This window comes from Boleophthalmus pectinirostris, unplaced genomic scaffold (genome assembly GCF_026225935.1).
Source record: "Boleophthalmus pectinirostris isolate CB_2022bp ecotype Guang Dong unplaced genomic scaffold, ASM2622593v1 HiC_scaffold_976, whole genome shotgun sequence".
Lineage (NCBI taxonomy): Eukaryota > Metazoa > Chordata > Actinopteri > Gobiiformes > Gobiidae > Boleophthalmus > Boleophthalmus pectinirostris.
Window position 1 is genome coordinate 4,866 of NW_026571565.1, and position 12,688 is coordinate 17,553.

The 12,688-nt window shown below is 39.6% G+C and overlaps 1 long non-coding RNA gene across 1 annotated transcript; it reads left to right on the plus strand.

Annotated features, from left to right (window-relative positions):
• The first annotated feature begins 82 nt into the window (after positions 1–82).
• LOC129407374 (uncharacterized) lies at positions 83–1,459 on the plus strand. The gene is made up of 3 exons (XR_008631514.1): positions 83–986; positions 1,062–1,129; positions 1,208–1,459. It is a non-coding gene; the product is annotated as an uncharacterized LOC129407374 (long non-coding RNA).
• The last annotated feature ends 11,229 nt before the right edge of the window (positions 1,460–12,688 follow it).

Sequence of the window (12,688 nt, forward strand, 5' to 3'; positions counted from 1 at the left end):
ATTGTAACGTTACACTCCTGTAAACAGTCTCTGTGGAGATTGTATTTTTATTTTATAATGATTTGTAAGATGTGGAGACTTGGATTTGTTCAATCACTAGAGAATTAGTGGGACACCCAGTTTCTCTCTTTTTTTTCTTTTGTTGTTTTTTTATTTTTTTTTTTATTTTTCAGGAATTATAATTTAAGGTTAATATGTAGATTTAGCACAACATGGTATTTAGAACTAAACCGTTTACACTACATGTGTATCAGTGTTATCGTGTCTATTCTGTAAACTATTTAAACTGATTTGTAATGTTACACTCCTGTGAACAGTCTCTGTGGAGATTGTATTTTTATTTTTATTTTATAATGATTTGTAAGATGTGGAGACTTGTATTTGTCCACTCACTAGAGAATTAGTGGGACACTCAGTTTCTCTCTTTTTTTCTTTTCTTTTTTTCTTTTTTTTTTTTTTTCAGTAATTTGTAAAATGTGGAGACTTGGGTTTGTTCACTAACTTGTCGGCTGGTGGGACACTCCCTACTTCTCCCATTTAAGTTGAATTTTAATTGTGTTTACATGATACAACACTGTACTTGCTTCTTTGCACAGCGTATCAGTACGCAAAAGCCTCTGTTTTTCAGGATGGTTGTTCATTTAAAGGAGGGCCTAAACCAAAGTGCATCTCTATAGTATTTGTGGATCAATCCCACAGAAGGAGTGTAGATGCGCTCTTAATACTTTTTTCCTAGTTCCATAAAAAGGGCTTTAACTGGGGGGCAGGCCGCTGTGTAAGTTTGTCCAGAAATGTGTTTGAGTCAGATCCACCGTGTCCCTGGTGAGTAAAGATCAATACTAATGTAATATTTGTATTAATTGCTAAAGACTGTTGTTTGCTTTTAAGAGAAAGGTGCGTCTCTGTTGGAGCTATCCCTGGAGTCATCCACAAAATGCAGTGAACCACCACCAGAGGGAGCCCTGATTCTAACGTCAGAACACAAGGTATTCTGAGAAATGAGACAAATAATAATGAAATAATGATAAATAATGTGTTTTTTACTTTTATTGCAATTTTAGGATCCATAATCATCGTCATCTCTGCTAAGAGGTCTACAGCTACAATGACAGATGATCCACAGACCTCTGTAAGTTCTTATTTGAAAGTACAGTTTAAATCTCTGTGGTAAAGTAGAATATAAAGTTACACCGAACTTGTGTTTTAGGATCCAAAAACATCCCTGGAGTGTGGCCCATCAGATGCTGTCACCCATATGAGAGGAAGAGGTGAACGAGACCTGGTCCAATAAGAGACTCGGGCCAACACAAGGGAGAAGGCCTTCAGTCTGTGTAATCTGCTGTGACTCTGAAGTTCAGTCTAATCAAAACTAAAGCACCACTCCTGATGAAGATCTCCAGAGGAACGAGAACCTCCAACAAAACTAAAGCACCACTCCCGATGAAGATCTCCAGAGGAACGAGAACCTCCAACAAAACTAAAGCACCACTCCTGATGAAGATCTCCAGAGGAACGAGAACCTCCAACAAAACTAAAGCACCACTCCCGATGAAGATCTCCAGAGGAACGAGAACCTCCAACAAAACTAAAGCACCTCTCCTGATGAAGATCTCCAGAGGAACGAGAACCTCCAACAGTGGTGAGAGAAAAGAACCTATACTAAGTTTTTGCAAGTTTTACAACAAGATTTTTACTCTATGATCCCTGTGTTTATATTGTGACTGTGCAGGTGCTGAGGGGCACATTGGACCTGCGAATTTAATGGAGGAACAAAAAGAAACAAATGAGAGGGTGATCGTGACTGAGGACCTGTCCTGAGACATTCACACTGCCTCCGCTCTGGGGAAAGCCCAACAACGCCTTTACTAGGAAACTGAGGAGCGCCAACATCCCCAGTCCAGTGATGGTGAACTACTACAACTGTGCCATCAGAAGTGTTCTGACATCTGGATTTTTAGTGTGGTTCTCTGCTGCTCTAAGGCCCATCTACAGGCTCTCCAGCGGGTGGTAAAAACAGCGGGGAAAATCACTGGGGCGCCTCCCCCGCAGATCAGTAGCATCTACGCCACTCGCGGTCTGCCTGACCGACACCACTCTGCTCATCACCTTTTCCACCTGCTGCCCTCAAGTACAAAGTACAGGTCCATAGAGTCCAGAACAACCAGACTGACCAACAGCCTGTATCCCTCGGCTGTGAGGATGCTGAACAGTGCCCCTTTCCCCTCTTGGCCTTTCTCCCTTGGACAATAAGCACATCCACCAATTAAATATTGAACTGGACTTTGCATTGTTGCATTATTACAAATGTGCTGCACTGAATGTCCTTATTGTGCAAATGTTTACAGTTATTTAAGGGGTTACTGGGTGGGGTCTTTTACCTGTAATATTGCACTTTACATCCAAACTATGCAGTGTTTGAAGCTTTAAATGTATTTTTGTTGTTTTCTCTGACAATGATAAAAAATCTCTTGAATCTGAAATAAATAAAGATAATCATCTAAATCTTTCCTTATTGTCTAGTATATTAATAGTGTATTTATAATATTAGCTATTTGAAACTACATGGCTAGTGGGAATATGCTAAGGCTGCAACTAACGATTACTTTGGCAATTGATTCATCTTGCCATATTTCTTTTGATTAAACATTTAGTTGTCAGAACATGAAGGCCCCTGAACATGAGATTTTTACAACATTTTACCCAGAGAAAGCTGCTTGAGGTCATTCTGATGGGCTATATTTACAGACTGATTGAAAATAACTTCCAGAGAGCAGTTGGATGATGTCTCTATGTGTTTACTTCAACTTCCGAGGGCCAGTCTCCCGCCAAAAGGAGTAAATTGATTTTAGTGCGGTACACAAACATGTCTGTCTGCAGGGAGGATTTTTCCTGTGGTTGTGTGGTTTTAACTTTGTATTACCACTGAATCATGCAGGTGCATAATTGTTACGGTCAATAAATGTTACCACTTTATTTTGACATTTGAAAGTCCGTCCCTTTACACCCTATAAATTTATTTAATCTACTAGTGTAGGGTGACCAAACGTCCGTTTTTCCCCGGACCTGTCCGTATTTTGCGTCTTGTCCTGGGCGTCCAGTTTTTTTTTTTTAAAGTGATGGAAATGTCCGGGTTTTCATTACAGTTCATTGGGGGCATTAAATTGCTCGGCTTTCGTAGTTCTCTGTGACCCAGAAGCGAGAGCAAGCAAACACAAACAGTTGGTCAGCCTGCAACATACCGAAGAGTAAATGCGCATTTAACAATGACTTGTACAACAAATTCTCAGTTTTCCATCCCGGTCAGGACAGGTGAGAGGACATGTGCACAGGTTGTGAGGTGAGAGTACAGTGTTCCCTCATTTATCGCGGGGGTTCCATTCTAAAAATAACCGGCGATAGGTGAAATCAATGAAGTAGTCAACTTTATATTTACAATTATTATATCTGTTTTAAAGCTGTAAAACCCCTCACCACAAACTTTATACACTTTTCTCACACAGGACAGTTACAACCCTTTTTGCATCCTTCTTTAAACTTATTGCTGCTGTTGTCCTTTTGTTATTTTCCTCCTTCTTTATGTAACGAACCCAAGATTGATCTATTCCATAATAGAGCACTACAGCGCAGAGTCCTGCACAGGTCCATTTTTGGAGACCTGCAGTACAACACCGCACCCGCCCGTTAACCCGTGATTATATCAAGCTTTTGCGCTGCCTACGCCATGGGCTGAACCAGGACTGAACCAGGACTGAAACAGGACTGAAGCCAGTGGGACAGGACGGGCCGGAGGTGACCGCAGGAGAAGGGACCGATGGAGAGCTCCACACCTCACGGAGGTAAACGCGGCAATTGTCTGATCGTGCTTTGCAAGCAAACTGCTCGGCGTTCTCTCTCTTAAGTCCAAGATTAGTCCTGGTTTAGACCTGGTTTAGTCCTGACCCACCCATGTGTTAAAAAAAAACAAAAAAAAAAAACATGCCAAATTGACACAAAAAAAAAAAAAAAATCAGCGAGACCGCGAAAGGTGAACCGCGATATAGCGAGGGACGACTGTAGCTCAATGTCGAGGCCCCACCTCCCACCCCGGTAAGGTGTTTTCACAGATGGAAATATGGTCCCCCTAGTTTAGCCTACATCGCTCTTACTGCGCGCATTTTGTGTGGGTTTCTGGCAATGAGTGGAATTACTGAAATAAAAAAAAATCAATAAATGTGTTTTTTTTGTGTGTGTGTTGTTGTCCCAACAACACATAAAAACAGATTTTATAATAAAGCAACTCGCATACAGAAACAGTAAAGTTAGAGATTAAAAATGAGATTAACGCGATTAAAAAACATAATGCGCTAAATATGACTGTAATTAATTAATCGCAATTAACGCGATAATTTGACACCCCTAATTGAAACCTCAGGCTTAAAACCGAGTGTTACGTCTTCTTCTTCTGCTGCTACAAATGTGACATGTCTCTCATCGTCACTGCATGTGGTGGAGTCTGTTATAACGCCCACACGTCTCCAGCCCTCTGCTCTTCCCTCCACCAAAAACTATACACGCTTTCTATCTCACCCTTTATGTTTTCTAAAGGGTCATGACACTATTTTTCTCTATATTTCTCCCTCCCTACTAGTTTTCTTCTCGTCCTCTCCCGTAATCTCTCTCTTAATTTTTCTTTCCATGTCTCATTGTCTATTTTACTACAGTTTCTTTTTGTGATGTTGTGAGACTTCAATTTTATGATTATGGCTTTGTTACTGTATGAATTTTAATGTAGTACAAATGAATGTAATGAATGTAATGAATGTAGCCATCCCCCTCTCTCTCTCCTTCTCCCTCTATTGCTTTTCTTCCTGTGTAGAGAGTCTATCGAGAATCCAAACGGTAATGGAGAGAGTCATTGAGATCACAGTTCATACCCCTCATTCCCCTCTCCATTGCTCTCTTCTTCTTCTCTCTTTCTCTCTCTCTTGCTGTCTTTCTTGCATCTCATCCCATCTCTCACTCTCCATGTTTCAGTCTCGCCATCCATTCTTCTCTTTCTCCCTCTTTATCTCTTTCTTTTTGTTCTGAGTTTTGACCGTGATTGCTGGTGCACTTAGGCTCTTCCTGTCTTCCTGTCTCTCCTCTGCCTCTCTCTCTCTTCCTCTCCTTCCCTCTCTTTTTTGGCTGTAGTTGCTGGTGCTCCCTCTCTCTCTCTCTCTCTCTCTCTCTTTCCTTCTCTCTCTCTTTTTTGGCTGTAGTTGCTGGTGCTCCTTTTCTCTCTGTCTCTCTCTCTGGTTGCTGGTGCTCCCAATGCTCCCTCGCTCCTTTCTCTTTCTCTCTCTTTCTCCTCCCCTCTCTTTTTGGCTGTGGTTGCTGGTGTTCCCTCTCTCTTCTCTCTCTGTCTCTCTCTCTCTCTTTTGACTGTGGTTGCTAGGGTTCCCTCTATACCTCTCTGTCTCTCTTTCTCTCTTTTTTGGTTGTGGTTGTTGATGTTCTCTCTCTGTCTGTCTCTGTCTCTCTCTCTCTCTCTCCTTCCCTCTTTTGGCCGTGGTTGCTGGTGTCCCCTCTCTTCTCTTTCTCTCCCTTCTTCCCTATTTTTTCTGGCTGTGGTTGCTGGTGCGATCTCAGCTCCACCCCTTTTCTTTCTCTCTCCTCTCTTTTCCTCTCCCTCTTTCCTCTCTTTCTTCCTCCCCCTCTCTCTCTCTTTTTTGGCATGGTTGCCGGTGTGATCACCGCTCAACCCACTCTCCTCCCCTTCTGTCCCTTTCTTTTTCCTCTGCCTCACTTTTTTTTTTTTTTGGTATGGTCCTCTCTCTCCCTCTCTCCTCCTTCCCTCTCTTTCTTGACCGTGGTTGCAGGTGCGATCTCAGCACAGCCCACTCTCCTCCCTCTCTCTTCCTCTCTCTCTGTCCTCCCTCCCTCTGTTTTTGGCGAGGTTGCCGGTGCGATCTCAGCTCCTCCGTGGGGCATGTGCTGCAGATTGCCTCATGACTCATGCTTCAGTCTGGAGCTGCTCTCGTTCACTTCTGGATCTGTGTTTTTGTGCAGAACCAAGACTTCCATCGATCGAGGACATTTAAAGAGCTGCTGATAAGAGCAAAGAGCAAAGAGGCGGCTAAAAATAAGTTCTTTAAAAGCAACTGAAAGGAAGGATATTATTATTAGTGTTGCTCATATAATGAGTGATTCATTTAATTGAGTCCATTACCCTCTATAGAGGGTAATCTACTAACAGGAATGTGGCCCCTTATACAGTAACTGACATTCTTGCCTAGGTTAAACTTTCTGTGTGGAGTCTGCATGTGTCTGCATGACACCATCCACCAAAAATCATCAAATCCTTCAGACAAGATATCCCTGACCAAGACGTATATATTCACACACACGTAGTACGATGGAAATTTATATTGTGGAAAGATTTCTCTCAGTCTGTCTTTGAGTAAATGAATGTGATTTCTACTTTAGACTAGACCAGTTATTAACATGTGTAAAGGCTCAGCAGACACAACAGTCTCCACTGACTCTCTCTTTGTCTTTGGGGACAAAACATGTCTGTGAAAAGCGCTATATAAATAAAGACTTACTTACTTACTCTCAAGAGGTCCTTTGTTGGCTTAGGGCCGAGAACGCTTGCAGGTAAAATGACAAAATATTTATCGGAAGTGCCTTTCGTTTAGACAGTGACGGTGTTTTTGTTTTGTACATGGCCCAAGATGCAAAACTCTGGTCAGATCTGCTCATGTCAGGTACGCGTTTATGTCACATAAATACAGTACACAGAAACAAACATGTTGGATCATTTCCATGCATCTGACCTTCAAACTGCTGTGGCAGCTCTAATAAACTTACAGGAGGCTCCCAACAAATGTACAGAATCTGCAGATACTATTAGTGAACACAGAAGGATCTGCATTTACCTCTGTCAAACTCTAAAATTCTGGATGCACCAGTTTGTCGCAGGCGAGCCAGATGACTATGGATGAGACCTGGAGAACCAGTCGATGGTGGAACAACTTTGTGGAAGGAGTAGCTGATGAAAATGCGTGGTGTGAAAACTTCCATATGTCCAAAGATGCCCTTGTTGCTTTAAGTGAATGCTGGGGCATGAATATCCAATCGAAAACCACACACTTTTGCATCACCGTAGGCACGCAGATTTCCTCCCAAAAATGTGGAATAGAAAGTGAAGACATGACACCACTTTCGTGTCTTCTGATCAGACCGTCATCATATAAACGTAGCCTTAGCTGTCCTGAGATGTAAGTTAAATGGATTAGCACAAGTCTGTGAAACTTTGACATGTATGTAACTTGTATTTCTGTATAAATACTCTGACTGTATTCCAAAAACTCATGGGGCTTCACAAATGGATTAATTATTTAACATCAAGAGATACATAATTTTTTCCACAACATTAGCTCAAGATCTGGAGATGGGTCCCTGAACGATGGGTCAAATGCAGATGACAAATTTACCTATGGGGACAATAAAGGCTAACCTAATCTAACATTTATCTATTATATCAAGGTTAAAACAAAATAAACAAAAAGCCAATATTAGTTATAATGCTGTTTCCTCATCACAGACATACCTGAAGTTGTGTTTTGTTTCATTCACACATGTTTAACACACAAATTCTGCATATTTAGGTTGAGTTCTTCTCTCTGAAAATACTCTGTTCCACTTTGTGATGTCATCTGGTGTACTCCATACACCTTCACTAGAATCATTTGGATAATTTCATCTCTAGAATTTCCAATCTACTAAACAAAAGGTAAAAGGAACTGTTAACATGAAAACTACCTCTACATGACATCACAAGGTGGAACAGAGCATTTTGAGTTTTCGAGATGTAGACAGACTAATAATAAGGAGTTACTCAAATGTATGAATGAAACAACAACAAACAGCAAAACACAACTCCGGGTCTGTTTAAAGCTCACAAGAGTCTGTTTTCAAAATATAGAACTTTTAAAAGAAGTCCTCAGAAAAATCTTTTAGACTGAAGATGTGTTATCTCTGTGTCTTATCTGGTGTTGCAAAAATAAAACCAAACCTGCAAAGAAACTAGTCCAATCCCAGACAGAGTCCCCTGACAACTAAACAATCCCAACAGAACTGATGAGAAACAAACGCCTTCACTCTTTGTTCAGATTTCATTTCATATCTGAGCGTTTAGCCTGTCTTTAAAACTGTCAACTCACCCGAAAAACCCACAATAAAAACAGCAGATCAGTCTGAAAAGCCTGTGTGCTGTTCTGAATGTGCCACTAAAGCAGGATCTCACAGACTTGAGTCAGAGCTGAGACTCAGACATGTGACAATTTATGAAGACGATGCAGCGATGTGGGAATTTTACCACAAGACTTCACTACACGACTGATCTGACAGCACTATTTTTACTGTTTCTACTGCTGTAATTATACACCACAACAGCCTATTTCTGTCCAACTGAGACAGGGGCAGATGGGATGTTCGTTTATTTGCAGATTTTGCTGTGTGTTTGGATAATTAAAGCATTAATTCTATTATGACCTGGTTCAACAATAAGAAGAGAGTCCGCCTCTGGGTTGTCTCCATGGAAACGTTATTGCAATGCCTGAAATGTACCAAAGTATGACATTAAACTAAAAACGTTTTCATTACTGTAGAAACATCCTTGCTTTCTTACTGATGAGTGGGGTCACCTCTCCACAGATCTGACCAGTAACTTGACTGTGTGACAGCACTTGCTTGTCTTCATGGAGATAAATGAAATTAATGCCATGTTCGCCTGTGATCTAGAATAAAGACTTTTTCAGTACTTTATGAAGATGAGAGTCTGGTCACCGGTGAATTGATGATTGACAGGTGGAATAGCCAATCAGAGGCACACATGGTCCTTTAGTATCGAAGCAGATATGGCTGCTTAGGAGGCAAAAAGAAAAAAATATCACAGTGGACTGAAAAACATGTTGGATTTCTGCAGAATCAATGAGTGAAGTATTCAACTCTGTTAAAGGTCCTAAAATTTACTATTGTGAGATTTATGTCATGTTATAATGTTGTTACTTAATCAAAAACATACCTGGAACTGTCTTTTGTTTCACTCACACGTTTGAGTAATCGTCTAATATTAGTCTGTATCTCCAAAGCTCAAAATGCTCTCTTTAGCTGCTCGATTATGGAAAAAATCACAATTATTTTGGTCAGTATTGAAATTACAATTATTCAAACAATTATTTTTTACTTACATGATGCATTTATTCAGCATTTCTCTCTCAAAAAAACACTTTGAGTTGAGTGAGTATCTGAGGCAAAGCTACAGTACATTCTGAACTTATTTTCAATACTTAAATGAACTAGTAATAATACAGGTCAGCAGTAAATCATCCGAATAGCCTGTCTATCTCCCCCCGTGCACACACAAGCACATGCGCGCACACACACATACACACACACACACACACACACACACACACACACACACACACACACACACACACACACACACACACAAACACGCATATTCACACACACAAACACACACATAATGTCCACACTATCACCAGCCCGTCACCTTTGTCTCTATTTGTATGTAATCTTCGATCGTAATATTTGTCTTGTATCTTGTATGTTGTTTGGTTCCTATTTTTTGTAATGTATGTAGTCTGCAAATGAAATGATTAAAAACAACACACTTTGTTATTGATAATTTTCGCAGAACTTTCAAATTGAAAATAAATATAGGCTACAAATATGAACCTTAGCGCAGTTTTGCAATGTATAAAACATAAAATTAATAAAAGATACTTTGAACAGTAAGGCATAAAAGACATAAATATTTCCAAAATAAACTATATATCCAGCTGTTCTACATCTCTATACTTATTTATATTAAACATATCCCAAAATAAACGTGTTAATTGTTAAGCTTTAATCATTTTAACTGGATTATATGAGTTTGGAGATCATTTGACACACAAATTGAATTCACGACACAGTTGTCATGCACAGTTTTAGCTCTGTTCCACCTTGTGATGTCATGAAGTGGTAGTTTTCAAATTAACAGCACTTTTTTTTTTAGAAACTGAGAATTCTAGGGCTGAAGTTTTCCAAGTGATTTTAGTGAAGGTGTTTGGAGTTTAAAAACACTGTGGCGCATTTTCTTGTATTACCGCATGACATCACAATGTGGAACGGAGTGTTTTCTGTTTGAGAGAAGAACTCAGCCTAAATCTGCAGGGTTTGTGTGTTAAACGTGTGAATGAAACAAAACACAACTCCAGGTCTGTTTGTGATGAGGAAACAACTTTATAACATAGAAAATAGCGTAATATGGGCCCTTTAATCTGAGGTGAGAGGAATTAGATTTTTTTTGTTTTGTAAATGATGGGTGATCAATAAGATCCTTCGTTTCACATACATTATTGAAATAAACAAATCTGATTGCATGAGGAAGTGGGGACCAGATTGATATCCCTGTTTATAAAAAGTGCAGTCCGGATTTGGGTCAGTCTGGATTTACCAGCCAAATGTCATGGTGGAACTTTCCAGACAAAGCACTAACATCTCTATGGAAACAGCAACGTCCTACTGAGGATCAAGCTCTATTAGTCTGCTATATTTATCAAATTACACAACCAAATTTGCAGGTTAACAATGGAAATTACACCTGTCCTCATTTCACTCAAACACAACGTAAGAGGCTGTGAGTTCATCCAAAAAAAAACCCATAAATCTTCTATGACAAAGAAATGCAGCTAGAATGCATTGCGTCCATACATCTCCCTTTTTTTCAAATGGTCATTCTGTGGACACAATGGACCTTATCCTCCTTCTCTCTCTCCCTCTCACTCCCTTTCTCTTCCCTCTCTCTATTGACTAAACACTTCTAAATGGACCATAAGAGGCGGTTTCCATGGATCGACTCAAACCACAAAAGCTGTTAGAATCTCCGGCTCTTCTCCATCTCCAGCTCTGATCTCCTCAAATCTGGTTCAATATTGGCAGAGACAGATTGGGCTTAAGCACCCCACAGACGCCTTTACTGTAAATCTGTCTGGTTAAACACAAACAACAACTATATTCACTGAAGTAAGTTTAAATATGATCTTTAAAGTGCACATGACAGGTGCAAAGACTCATTTCATCTCATCATATTTAAAGGACACTATTTTCAGATCTATGTTATTATGTTTCTTCATCACACACAGACCTGGAGCCAGAAGTGGGACCAAGTCGTTGTTTTGCAAGTCTCAAGTAAGTTATTTCTTTGACCTCAAGTCCAAGTCAAGACCCAAATCAAAGACAGGCAAGTCCAAGTCGAGTCTCAAGTCATTGGCCCATAAGTTCAAATCCAAGCTTCAAGTAATTTCAAGTCTTTAAACCAAAGTACCAAATATAGCTTAGATTTATACAGTTTTTATGGCTTTTAAACTAAATTGTACTTAAAAAGTCATGGTATATTTATATATGAGTATTTATTTAAGAGCGAATTTTCCTTTTTAAATCTCTTGACAAGATCTTAGTGTGAATTATTACAGTCAGAATAGAAAGAATTCAGAGTTAAGAGTGCTTGACAACAGTTATTTTGTCGTGTAGTCTGCACTGAATTGGAAGGAACATGTTTTGTGTAGTTCCCTCTGTTTAACTGTATTGTACTGTATATTACTGTAGTACGTTTGAGGATACCACATCACAGTACTTCAGTTACATCAGTAAGTACCAGTCAGAAAAGTAAGAGGGACATGTTCCAGTTTGTTCCTATAAAATTCAGCACCACATTTATCAACTGTAAAGAGAAAACAATTTTCTAAAAACCTTCAAGTGCAAGTCAAGTCCCAAGTCTTTTTCTATTTTATCAAGTCAAGTCTCAAGTCCTAAAAACAGTGACTCAAGCCCGACTTGAGGCCAAGTCACGACTTGCAAGTCTCCACCACTGCCTGGAGTTGCGTTTTGTTTCATTCACACATGTTTAACACACAAACCCTGCAAATTTAGGCTATTACAGGCGTTTCTATTGCTCAAAAATATAATACCTCCTGTGAATAGGCGTGACTCTCCACAGATCTGAACTGTAACGTAAGTTAGTGCTGTAACCTGCTTGTGTAACAGTACTAAACAAGGACTAAACCAGATCTAAAGCAGCACTTATCTATACTTTGGAACATTCTAGACAAAGCAATAACATTCCCATGCAGACAAGCAGGTAGGGGAGACCCTGCAACAGAAAAGTTGTGCAGCTCACAAGAGTCAATTTTGTGTATTTTTATGAAAATATTTGTTCCTAATTTGTCTATTTTGCTAAAGTCTATAGTTTAGACATACATAGAGGTAATTATCAAGGGCTAAAATATATCTAAATTACACAATAGTTAAGATAAGAGTAATAAAATGAAGTTGTGCGCTTTTTCTCAGTTACATTTGGACGGAATTTTCTGTTACAGGAATTGGGATTCCAATTTACAACTTAGCACTACTTCCTCTATTTTTATACTTTTTTTTCTCAACTTTTTTTTCCCCACAAACTGCCTCTTAACTCATGGTAAAACTATGATAAAAATTAATCGTCCACTGGTACTATCCACCAAACCAAGTCAGAATTGGAAAAACATGAAAACCACCTGTCATATGCACTTTAATATGACCTGGAATAGTCCTGTTATAGACCTGGTTTAGTCCTAGATTAGACCTGGAATAGTCCTGATTTAGATCTGATGGTACTCGG